The sequence below is a fragment of the Phascolarctos cinereus genome, unplaced genomic scaffold (genome assembly GCF_003287225.1).
Source record: "Phascolarctos cinereus isolate Bilbo 61053 unplaced genomic scaffold, phaCin_HiC Scaffold_5;HRSCAF=322, whole genome shotgun sequence".
NCBI classification, from domain to species: Eukaryota; Metazoa; Chordata; class Mammalia; order Diprotodontia; family Phascolarctidae; genus Phascolarctos; species Phascolarctos cinereus.
The window spans coordinates 421,859,448-421,873,140 of record NW_027555958.1 but is presented as its reverse complement, the minus strand read 5'-3'; the positions used below and the strand labels follow the sequence as shown (position 1 = coordinate 421,873,140).

Genomic DNA, 13,693 nt, shown 5'->3' with positions numbered 1-13,693 from the left:
GGGCTCCATATTTTGTGTTGAGTGGGACAGAAAACTGCAAGAAGGTAAAGGAATGGATGGCTACTGGACCATCACTGACAAGGTCCACCAGTCACCTCCAGCATCTATCTGTGTTTTGCAGAGTGTCCACCTCATTATCCATTCAGAAATAATTCCACCCTTCAGCAGACGAGAGTTCATGAGAAATAAGCATTCAGGTTTTCTTAATCAACAATCATAACTCCAAAACTGCACCAAAGTAGAAATTTTGAAGATTAAAGAAGAGATCAAATTGAAAACCAAAACTGGTCACGTAAGTAACATTAAAAAGCAGCTAATTGGCACCATGGATAGAACACTGGTTCCGGATGCAGTAAGACCTGAGTTCAAATCCAGCCTCAGATATTTGCTTTGTGACCCTGGGCAAGTGACTTAACTTCTGTCTGTCTTAGTTTCTTCAACTATAAAATGGGGATAATACCAACAGTTACTTCACACAGTTGTTCTCAGGCTCAAATGAGCTCATATTTGTAAAGCACTTAGCACAGAGCTGATACATAGGAGGTGATGAAAAATAGAATGCTTATAATAATAAATAAATAATGAATGCTTATTCCCTTCCTTCCCTCAGCTGAGAACTATTTTAAAGATCATTAAGTAGATAAGCCAGTAGCTAATTTGAGGTGTTTTTTTTAAACAGAGGAGAAAAACAAATTATCAATATAAAACATAAAAAGAGTGAAATCACAATGAATAAAAAGGAAATAAAGGAAGTTACCAGAAACCATTCTACCAGATTATATGTCAAATGCTGATTGAAATGGATGATGCTTTTGCTAGGCACTGGAGGAAAAACATCTCTTAAATAGCATGGTCTCTACCCATGACACTTTAACACTCCAATGGATCTGTGAATGCAAGGAACACATTCCTCCAATGGTACAAATCACAATCTATCCATACCTACTCATACTGTGGAAATCTTGTCCATATCTTCCCATGAGCCTCCACTGGGGATCCACCCAAAGCTTTGGGCGCCTGACTCTAGATTTCTGTACTCTCATGGATACCATCAGAGCATATGTACTGCCCACCAGTAATTCTTTACTTCTACAATAAGAAAAGGATCATCTCATTTTTTGCTCCAATCACACATTTTTGATGACATCATTCATGCTTCTCCTATGCACTTCCTCATGTGTACTATGTTTCAGCCTGCACTCCTACCAAGAGTCCTTGAAGCACATTGAGTCCAACCTCCTTATTTTACAGATGAAGAAACTGAAATACAGAGCAATTTAAGTAATTTGCTCAGGGTTATATTGCTAGTAAGTTTCTAAGTGGTTTTCTTCTCTAATGATCTTTGAGTGTCCCATAACTTTTCTTCAGAGAATAGCATTCTCTTGTTTGCAGCCACAGAGTATCATTGAAAGATCACTACTATTAAAAAGATGGTTCTTTTTTTTTTAGTGACACACTTGAAGTCATTAAAATATTATACAAGTTCCCAAAGGCAATCCATCACACATTCCTCTCCCTGTTCAAATCTCTGCTATACACACAATCTATTTGCATGGTCTATCTAAGATGCATGTGCAATCAGAGAAGCTCTTTGGGTTATCCATTAAATTGCCTTTCACAATTAAGACAGTAGCATCCTTCACATTTTACTGTAGGGTTTTATTTTGTTTTAGCTTGTTTTTGTGTAAACTGTTAGGCCAAACTCTTTCAAGTGTTGTGACTCTCATTTGGAGGCTCTAGAATGTCATAGGTCTTAATGCATTCACTAAAGTGTCACCATATAAAGGAAAATCTGGAGGACCTCACTGAGCTGAGTGGACCAGTAAAAGTAGTGATACATTTGGAGTCAGGCAACCCTGATTTTAATCTTGGCTCTCTATTTATTGTTTGTGGGACACTGGGCAAGTAATTCAACCTCTCTATACACTATGAAATAAGGGGATTGAACTAGAAAGCCTTCAAAGTTCCATCTAGCTCTAAACCTGTAATCTTCTGATTTGCAGTCATTTCTTTTCCATTTGGACTTTGTGCTAGACAGGATCATGATCACCATGACAAATATATTTGGTGAACATATCTTGGGTCTTTTGCCCAACTTTCTGAAAAATGCACTTTTCCCTCCACTACTTTTTTTGCAATTTTGTAAGGCAATAGTACTCATAATTTTCCACCATCTTTCCTGTAAAATTATACAAATGAGATTTCATTCTAAAACAGTGTTACTTTTGGCCTCCCCATTTCTCTTCAAAAGGAGTGAAGTTAATTTGCAGGGTTTAATCACATTCTCCTTGCTGTGGCAATTGATTTACATTCATTACCCTTTCTTAGAAAAGGGTGATGGTTTACCCATGTCTGTTCTATCCATTTCCCATTTTTCAACAGTTTGCTTAAACATTTAAGTTGAGACCTTCTTCTTTTGTACACTACATCTTATAATTCATCATGTTTCCCTCTAATGGTGTAGCAGACAGAGCACTGAACCTGGAGGCAGCAATATTTGAGTTTCAGTGCTGACCCAGATTTCTACTAACTAGGGACATTGGGCAAGTCACAACCTCTCTCAACCCAAATTCAAGTCAGCCCATTAACATGATTCGCCCTTCCCCCCACCGCCTGATTTGCCTATGGTAATTAATCTGTGTGATTCTTTGTGATAAAACGGTCCATTCAAAATCCTATTTGAGGGGCAGCTAGGTGGTGCAGTGGATAGAGCACCAGACCTGAAGTCAGGAGGACTTGAGTTCAAATTCAGCTTCAGACCAAACACTTGACACTTACTAGCTGTGTGACCCTGGGAAAGTCACTTAACCCCAATTGCCTTAAAAAAAAAATCCAAGTTCACTTTCAATGAAAATGTTCTGTGCAAAGGAGAGAAGTGGTGCTATTTTACAACTTGGGGTTCTCAAGATCAGCTGTCAGGAGATTGTTTTTCCTTCCTATGTACTTTTACTGCTGAAAGGACAAATGAGGAAGGTGATACTACTGTGGTTTTAACCTCAAGGTCTGAACATCCGGGCTTACCTTAGGCATAGTTACCCAAGATCAGTCAGCACTCTTTTCTATTAAAATATACTTCTAAAACAATACTAAAATCATGGTATTGGAATAGTTGAGAATAAATATTATGCAGGTGATTTTTAATAGTTAAAGATGATTAAAAAATACAAATACTTAAGTATAATTAAATTATTTAAATATTCTTTAATTGCTAATACTAGCTGTTTAGTTTAACTTTGCTTTTCCCCCAAATAATGTATAATGTACTGGGGGAGGGGAGTCATGTAACTGTTTTGATTTTAGTTTGGAATCAAAGGGCCTTTCCATATAGTACACAGGATACTTCAGCATAACTTAGCTCTAAGAACCTTTACAGATCCCAACCTGTCCAAAATGACTTCTTGAGATACTAGCTGAACAAGGAAGCTCTCTTCATAGAGATCTAAGATGCTATAGGGTCTTTCTAAAGACAGCAAAAGGACAATAGGTTAAAACTAACCATCTAACAGAAGAGGAAACATTTTTAAAAGTTGTATTGAGGGAGGGTGGAGCCAAGATGGTGGAGAAAAGGCAGGGACTCACCTGAGTTCTCCCAAATTCCCCTCCAAACAACTGTACATAACACCTTACAATGAATTACGGAGTGGTAGAAACCTCAAAAGAATGGAATGGAACAATTTTCAGTAACGAGATAATTTAGAAGGTCAACAAGAAAAGTCTGTCACAATGGATGAGAGTGGAGCACAGTTCAGTGCAGGCTGTGCCAGCACAAGCCACACACCCCAGAAAACCAGAAGCAGGCCTTGGGGGCCACTGAATCAGTGGCAGTAGTTGTGGCTTCTGGGACTTTTCAACCTACCGATGGCAAGAGGGTCAGGCAACTGGTAAGAAGGAGATTTTAGGGGTCCCTTTGCTGGCAGTGGGTATAGGACTCTGTTGCATTGCCCATATGTGGATCCAAGTCACATTCCTGGGTCATGATCCCAGAGTAAGGAGAAGCACTAGCTCACCAGAGCTTGAGAAGGTAGTAGTGGAGTGGGGACCCTGGTCATAGTACCAGGGTGAAAAAGAGTGTTTATGGTCTGTCACAGACCAGAGCCAAGAGAGTAGGAAACACACATCTCCTTAGATCATACCACCTTAAAAGAACTAAAAACTTACAAACCCCTAGAACTAGCTCTAAGAGTGGCAGCAAAAAAGGCTTGAAGCTTGGGACAGTGACTCCTCCACCCCAGGAGCAGAGCCCCACTTTAACATTGAGTTAAAAGTGAAGAAACAGGCTAGAAAAAGGAACAAACAAACAAACAAAAAGAAAGAACTTGACCAAAGTGAGTTCTATGGTGACATCAAAACTTAAACTCAGAAGAAGACAGCAAAGTCAAACCTGCTACATCCATAGCTTCAAAGGAAAATGTGAATTAGTCTCAGAACCAAAAGAATTTCTGGAAGAGTTCAAAAAAGGATTTTAAAAATCAAATAAGAGATGTAGAGGAAAAATTGGGGAAAGAAATGAGTAATACAATAAAATAAATAAAATATAATGTAATAAAAATAAAATAAATAAAACAAATTTGGGAAAAAAGTGTACAGTTTGGTGAAGAAGGCACAAAAAATACCGAAGGAAATAACCCCTAAAAAAAACAGAATAGGCCAATGGAAAAAGAAGCACAAAAATTCATTGAAGAGAAAAACTCCTTAAAAAAATAGAATTGGCCAGATGGAAAAAGATATACAAAAATTCACTGAAGAGAAGAACTGTTTTTTAAAAAGCAGAATTGGCCAAAAGGGGAAAAGAGGTACAAAAAAATCATTGAAAAAAGAACTCCTTAAAAAGTAGAATTTGCAAAATGGAAAAGGAGGTACCAAAGCTTGCCAAAGAAAATTATTCCTTAAAAATCACGGTTGGGTGGGTGAAAGCTAATAATTCCATGAGACATCAAGAAACAATCAAATGAAATTTTTTAAATGAAAAAAATAGAAGAAAATGTGAGATGTCTCATTGGAAAAACAATTGACCTGGAAAACAGGTCCAGGAGAGATAATTTAACAATCATTGGACTACCTGAAATCCAGGATCAAAAAAGAGCCTAGACATCAAGGAAAACTGTCCTGAAATTCTAGTACCAGAGGATAACATAGAAATTGAAAGAATTCGCCAATTGCCTCCTGACAGAGATCCCAAAATGAAAACTTCCAGCAATATTACAGCCAAATGCCAGAGCTCCCAGACCAAGGAGAAAATATTGCAAGCAGCCAGAAAGAAATTCAAATGTCATGGAGCCACAGTCAGGATAACATAAGATTTAGCAGTTTCTACATTAAAGGATTAGAAGGCTTGAAATATATGACATTCTGGAGGGCAAAGAAGCTAGGATTCTGACCAAGAATCACCTACTCAGCAAAATTGAGTATAATCCTTCAGAATGAAAAATGGATATGCAAGGAAATAGAGGACTTTCAAGTCTTGATGAAAAGATCAGTGCTGAATAGAAAATTTTATTTTCAAATACAAGACTCAAAAGAAGTGTGAAAAGATAAACAGGAAAGAGATATCACAAGGGATTCAATGAGGTTAAAGTGTTTACACTCCTACATGAGAAGATGACACTTGTAACTACTACAACTTTCTCATTATTAGGGCAGTTAGAAGGAGGATACATAGACAAAGGGTTGGGTTGTGAGTTGAATATGATGGGATGATATCTAGAAAAATAAAAAGGAGTTTTTAGAAGAATGCACTGGGAGAACAGGAAAGGGGAAAATAGAATGGGGGTAAATTATCTCACATAAAGGAGGTGCAAAAGAGCTTTTACAGTGGAGGGAAGGAGAGTGCTTGAACCTTGCTCTCATGGGAATTGGCTGAAAGAGGGAATAACATACATACTCATTTGAGTATTAAAAATCTATCTTACCCTACAGGAAAATAGGAAAGGAAAGGGCTAAGAGAAAGAGGGGCTGATAGAAGGGAGGGCAGATTGGGAGGAGGTGGTAGTCAAAGAAAATACTTTTGAGGATGGATAGGGTGAAAGAAGAGAGGGAGGGATGGATGGAGGAAGGGGGCAAGAGAGAGAGAAGGATAAATGGGGAAAACAGGATGGAGGGAATTACACAGTAATCATAACAGTGAAAAAATTTTACAGCAAGTTTCTCTAATACAGACCTCATTTCTCAAATATATAAAGAATTGAGTCAAATTTACAGAAATAAGAGCCATTCCTCAATTGATAAGTGGTCAAAGGATATGAAAAGGCAGCTTCAAGATGAAGTAGTAAAAGCTATCTATAATCATATTTTAAAATCCTCTAAATCACTATTGATTGGAGAAATGTAAATTGAAACAACTCTGAGGAACCATCTCACATCTATTGGCTAATATGACAGAAAGGGACAATGACAAGCATTGGAGAGGATATGGGAAATTTTAGACACTAATGCGTTGTTATTAGACTTGTGAACTGCTTCGACCATTCTGGAAAGCAATTTGAAACTATGCCCAAAGGGCTATAAAACCATGCATATCCTTTGAACCAGCAATACCACTACTAGATATGTGTCCCAAAGAGATAACCAAAAAGGAAAAGGATCTATATGTACAAAAATATTTTAGGCAGCTCTTTTAGTGGTGATAATGAATTAGCAATAGAGAGGATGCCCATCACTTGGGGAATGGCTGAAGTTATAGTATATGATTGTGATGGAATACTATTGTACTATGAGAAATGATAAGCAGGATGCTCTCATAAAATCCTGGAAAGACTTACACAAACTGATGCAAAGTGAAATAAGCAGAACCAGGAGGCCATTGTACACAGTAACAGTAATATTGTATGATGATCAACTGTAAATGACTTAACTATTCTCAGCAATACAATAATCCAAGACAGTGTCAAAGGACCTATGGTGAAAAATGCTATCCATCTCCAAAGTAAAAACTGATGGAGTCTGAATGCACATTGACTTCCTGTATTTTTCTTGTTGGTTTTTTTTTGTCTGTGTTTTCTTTCACAACATGCCTAATATGGAAATATGTTATGCATGACTGAACATGTAGAACCTATATCAAATTGCTCACCTTCTCAATTGGTGTGGGGAAGGAAGGAGGGAGAGAATTTGGAACACAAATTTTTAAAAAATGAATGTTAAAATTGTTTTCACATATAACTGGGTAAAAATTAAATTTTAAATTAAAAAGCAGAAACAAGAAAGTATTGATAAGAACTAATATTCCTATAGTGCTTTAATTAAATTATCTAATTTGTTCTCAAAATGATCTTGTGAAGTAGGGGTTATTTTTGTCCTCATTTTACAATGAGAAAACTGAGCTTGAGAGATGTCGTGCCTTGCTTGGTGTCACAAGGCTAGTTAGCACCTGAAGTAAGATTCACACTCAGATCTTCTCAACTCCAGGTCCAGTGCTCCATCTATCATACTACCTAACTCCATCTTGTTTTTACATTACAGCCATTTCCAGATTTACCTGTCATGCATGTCACCCCCCACACCCGGGAGGCCTTCCCTCCTAAGAATGAAAAGCAGGTAAGCGAAAACAAACCACTCAACAACTAGGTCTGACAGCATGTGCAACATCCCAAACCCAAAGTCTCCAATTTCTATAATTAAAAAAAAAGCAGATGGCATTTCTTCATCTATTTCTGGGGTCAAGAGGGAAAATTATAATGACCCAACATTCAGCCTTGGTTTATTGTTCTTTTCAATTACATTACTGAAGTCAGTGTATATTGTTTTCTTAGTTCTTACTTCTCTCTGCATCAGTTCACATAGGTCTTCTCATGTTTCTCTGAATTTCTTATGGTCCAATAATACTCTATTGCATTCACACACCAGTTTATTGAACTATCTCCCAATAATGGGGACCTACTTTGTCTCTATTCTTCTGCTACTATAAATTGTGCTACTATGATTATTTTGGCAAATATGGGACCCATCTTGCTTTCTTTGACCATTTTCAGTTTTTCCTCTGAAGAATGAAATCTCTGAGCCAAAGAGTATAGACACTGTAATTGCTTCTTTAGGATAATTCCAAAATGCTTCACAGAATGGTAGAACCAAGTTGCAGATTCACCTGCAGCATATTAATGTGATGTCTTCCCACAGTCTTTCCAACACTATTTCTGTCTTTTGTCATTTTTGCCTATTTTATGGATGTGAGTTAAAACATCAGAATTAATTTAATTTTCATTTACTCTTTATTACTAGTGATTTGGAATATGTTTTGATATGGTTGTTGATAATTTGAAATTCTTCTTTTGAAAATGATTGGTTGGTATTATTTAACCATTCACTGGGGAATGTTTGGCTCATGTATTTTGATAATTCCATTTTCCACTGTCATCAAAGATATTGATGCCAAAAATGTTTTTCCAATTTTCATTTTCTCTTTTGATCTAAGCCTCATTGATTTTGTTCATGTAAAAGCTTTTTAGTTTTATGTCTTTTCAATTGTCTGCTTTATCTTTTATAAACACCTCTCCCTATTTTTAGTTAAAAATTATTCTCCTAGTCTGAATGCAGATCGAAGTATTTGTCACTTTATTTTTTGTGGAGGTTTGGTTTTTTTTTCAGTTTTTGTCTTCTTTCACAACATAACTAATATGGTAATACGTTTTGAAAATTGCACATGTATAAGCTATACCAGATTGCTTACCATCTCAGGAAGCAAGGAGCAGAAGGAGAGAGGGAGAAAATTTGGAACACAAAATTTTTTTTAAATGAATGCTAAATATTGTTTTTACACACAATTGGGGAAATTATTATTAAAAATAAATTTTAAAATGTTATAAAAATGTAAAATTTAATCCACATTTTGAAAAAGTTAAACATACCTAACAGAAGTTTATGGCTTCCTATAGAAGCCTTTTTTTGTTCTTTGTATATAGAAATACTTGAGTTTTGTTGATGATTGTTAAGTTTACAATAAAAATAAAATTTAATTTAAAAATTATTCTCCTAGCTATTATTGTATAAAAAATGTCTCCATTCTCTCCATTTTTTTTTTTGCTTTTCAACTTTTTATATTTGCCTCATGCATCAATTTAGAAATTAGGATATATGTTAGCCTAAGTTTACTTCTTCAATCAAATACTTTTCAGTTGTACCAGAAGTTTTTGTCAAATAGGGAGTCCTTCCCCAAATAGCTTATATTTGTGGAATTACCAAATAATGGACTGCTGATTCTTACTTATCTCTTTTCACTGATCTGATTTTCTAATGTTCTTCCTAGTTCCAGTTTTTTGATAATTACTACTTTATAATGTAATTTGAAGTCTAAAAAAGAAATTCCTCATCATTGAGAAAGTAGAAAAAATTGTTAGAACAAGTTTAATGAATTGGATTAAATAGGAAGAATTTTACAGAACACAAAGGAATAATAAAAAGGGGAAACTATCAAATAAGGAAAATATTTATTATAAGTATGTCTTGCAAAAATTGTTTTCCAGAATTTGTGGGGAACTGATAAAAATCTACAATAAAGGGGGATTGGCCAGTGACTGACTAATCCTTAAAACATGTATAGTGGGGGATGCACATAAGCATAGTGGCAGCAGCCCTGGGCTCCAGAGCTAGAGCTGCCAGGGGAGAGCAGAGTCAAGTCTCCTCCATGCCCACTGTGGTGGTGGGTACCAGGAGCTTTGGGTTGAGGAGGAGGAGGAGGCCAAGCCAGCCACATAGTCCAAATCATCCAAGTTATTGTTAGCAGCCGTCAGTGGACCATCAAACATCATTACGGTGACTTCCATGACCTACATGAAAAGCTTATTGCTGAAAAGATGATTGATAAGAGCCTACTTCCCCCAAAAAAGATAACTGGAAAAAGTTCCAAAAGTCTAGTGGAAAAAAGACAAACAGTCTACCTGAGAACACCTCTTACAGTTTCCTGCTGCTGCACCTAAAGGTTTGTCATGCATCTTACAGTTTCACTTATATGAAATAAATGGCATCACTGCTGCCCTAGCTGAGCTCTTTCACAAAAGTGAACAGCTCTTAGTGGCTAGAGAGCTTTTTGCCATTAGGCAAGAATCATATAGATTAATTTGAGGTTGTTTGGTCATTTTTGGTCATATCTGACTCTTCATGACCCCATTTTGGAGTTTTCTTGGCAGAGATACTGAGGTAAATAGGGTTAAGTGATTTGTCCAGGGTCTCACAGCTAATGTCTGAGGCTGGATTTAAACTCAGGAAGAAGAGTCTTCTTGACTCCAGGCCCAGCACTCTATCAACTGCACCAATTAATTACCACTGGCAAATCAGGCCCTAGGAGGATCATGTTAATAGACTGACTATACATTTGCATAAAAGAGATTTAAAAAAAAAAACACAAATAACAGCCTGAAGTTTCCTTAACAGGGATATTGAATACATCAACCAGTATAAAGGAGTCAAAAGTCTGAAGAACAAAAATGTATGTCTTATTACCCTCTTTCCCTGGATGCTCTCTTCTCTCTAGGTTTCTATGACACTACATGTTCCTGGCTCTCTTCCTACCTGTCTGACCCCTCCTCAGTCTCCTTTGCTGAATCTTCATCTACTAACAGTGGGTTGTCCCACAGGGCTCTGTTCTGGGCCTTGCCTGGCTTCCTTCAGGTCTCAGCTGAAGCACCATCTTCTCTGTGATAAAAACAGTTTAAATAGTCATTCAAAATCCTATTTCAGTGTTGATGAAAATGTTCTGTTCTGTGCAAAGGAGAGAGGCTGTGCTATTTTATAACTTGGGGTTCTCAAGGTCAGCCTTCAGGAGACTCTTTTTTTCTTCCTAGGTACTTTTACTGCCAAAAGGGCGACTGAGGAAGGCAGTACTACTGTGGTTATAACCTCAAGGTCTCAACATCCCTTCCTAAGGGAGAGCCAGCTCTGAAGTGGAGCACCAGCACCTACTCAAAGTCTTCTGGATTATCTCCATTCGGGCTCACAAAGGAAGCCAGCAATTTGTGGTCTGACTGGCAGTGTAGTTGCTATATTTGAGATCCTTCATCAGGCATCCAAAGGAAACAGTCACCACATCCTCTCTGCCTTGAAGCTAGTATTGTGCTTTCCACATGGGAACCTAACAGACTTTGGCTTTCTCATACCAGAAGTGTGCTTAGTGCTAAAGGGAAGAACCAGTGAACTCCATTTGTGTCTTATTTCAGATGCCTCATGTCTCCAAGAGTTGAATTCTTGCGAATGTTTTCAGCAGCATATACCTGTGGTGGCTAGCCCTATGCTACACTGTGGCAAGGATTTACCAGCTTATGAGATTTTACCACATTTCCTCAGATGACAGTGAGATAAAGGGTCGTTTTCCTGCATATCTTGTTTATGGTGATAAAAGTGACATTTGGCCAACCTTGGGCCAACAGGACTCTGTGGGAGAAACAAAATGGCCTAACATTTTATAAGTCATCTGAAACAGGGCAGTCTGCAGTCCATCCCTGCTGGATATTTCTAATACCCCAACACTTAAACATGGTAAAATCAGATTTTGATGTTTTGCCAACAAAAGGAGACACTCCAGTGACACCAGAAAGATTTTCAAACTGAGCTAGATTCCTCTTATCTCAGATCTGTTGCACACAATCCACAATTCCACTCCGCTCAAAGGTTCTTTCACTGACGGCCCTGTACTTAAGCTGCTGGACTTAGTATTTGTTCTACCTCATGCAAAATTCCATTTTTTGAAAATTTATAACCCCTTGAGGACTTTCTTGCAAGATATGAAGACTACAGTGATCTTCAAAGATTTCAAAAGTTTGAGAATGGCAAGAAACCACATCTTGGACTCCAATTATTGGCAGGCAGCTAGCTTTTCCAATTATCATTTAACTCTCTCCTTGCTGTACCTTAGTGAATTTCTGATGCAGAAAATGACAGAAGACAGCCAAATTCCTTTTTACCTGCAGGTTTCCTCTTCTCTTGAGGATGTGGCTGGCTTAAGGGGAAGTGCTGTTATTGAGTTATTCCATAACAATGTTGCTGAGGTTGAAAGTGAAGAGGGAAGACACCTCATGCGGCCATCAGTTTTGTTTTATAAAACCCTCGATGTGGAAGTCACTGTCCGTGTGTTACTAACAACCAGAGCTGTATAGTTCCTGCTGGATGACTCCATTCATCACTATTGTGAGCCTCTGCTAGACTTCTAGAATCAAAGGAACTCTGATTATGACAATAGTTCTCTCCATTTGTCCTTTTGCTTTATTTTAAAGCTCAATGACCACAGTTGGTAAATGTTGGACTCCTTGATCAGTATTTTCAATTTCAAATTACCGGCTCTTCTGCAGATCATATTGTCTGACTTCAGACAGTTACTCTACTCATGCCTTAATTTGACACCTTCTGTCTGTCCTCTCCTTGCTGGCCCACACACATTTCCTAGAACCAGTCAATAAGGATTTTTACTCTAAATTTAGAAACAAAAATACAGGGAAGACGGACGACTATGAGTTGATCCACTCTAGCAGAGTGAAGTTTGTTTACCCTAATGAGGAGGAAATCAGAGACTTGGCTTTCATTGTGGCTAAGTTTGGCAGATTACCCAGCTCCTTCTCTATCTGGCATTCTGAAGGAAACCTATGGCCAGCAGTTCACTCCAGACAAAGACATTCATTCTGACCAGTTTAAGTTAACTCCTTTTTGATGAGGACTATACCAGTTACCCACTGCCTGAGTTTGCCAAGGAGCCGCCAAAGAAATATAAATATCAGCCTGGGGGTGGCCAGAGAATCTAGGAGCTGGACCGGGTACTCTTAGGCTACCAGCTATATCCTCAGGCCCTCATCTTTGTGCTTAATGATGTACAGAACCAAGATCTAACGCAGAACTTGACCCTGAATGATTCTGGAGACATTTAAGTTACTTCCCAGGAGGCCCTTAAAGTCAGCAGACATGACAGGAGCAGAGAAGCATAGTGGTACATTTTCACCCCAAGTGCAAAAGGCCTGGAGAAGCTCATCTCAATGCTTGCCAGACAGGGGGAAACACTATGAGGATGGGACCTGCCTTTCAAGTTCATGGGCTAACCAACTAGACAGTGGGCAGAGAAAAGGACAAGGACTAGAAGAAACCAGCCCAGCCCAGGTTCGTCAAGCCTTTGGCCTCCCTAGAGCAGTGAGTTCCATGTAATTACATCTTCAAGTGTCCACTGGTTGGGGGCCTTGGTTTTTTGTGTTAACCTGATAGATAGATATTTTTGTGTTGAATATGTAATGAGTTTATCATGTTCTGCATCCTGGGAACCTGTATGAATTGAAAGAATACAAACTCTATACCATAGTGCTGTCCAGGGCTATCTCTGTTTCCACATTTGTTTCCTGTATATATCAGCCTACCCAAATTATTTCACTGTTAATAAGCACTCACAATGTCAAAAAGTCAGTTGTGTATGTGAACTGGATTTTATTGGGTGTGTTGCTAAACGTTTAAGTTAATTTGATCCTATAGACACATGTGTCTTTTTAAGAAGCGTCAAAATATAGTTTTTATTTTGCTGATAATCATGAACCTCATAGCAAAATTCACATTAAGGTACCCCAAGTGTGGGGACATCACTTGGGTGGAGGGTTGGCACATTCTCACTCCCGACAGGAACATCTCTGTGAGAGTTGACGTGTATCCATCATGGATGACAAATAACAGTGATGACTGGCTGCATGTGAGAACTGGGCCATCCACCCTCCAGCACCATATGTTACTCCTATCGCCT

General features: G+C 38.0%; 1 pseudogene; it reads left to right on the top strand.

The window, feature by feature from the left end:
* The first annotated feature begins 7,479 nt into the window (after positions 1-7,479).
* On the top strand, positions 7,480-13,010 carry LOC110202732 (nischarin pseudogene; annotated as a pseudogene).
* Positions 13,011-13,693: the final 683 nt, after the last annotated feature.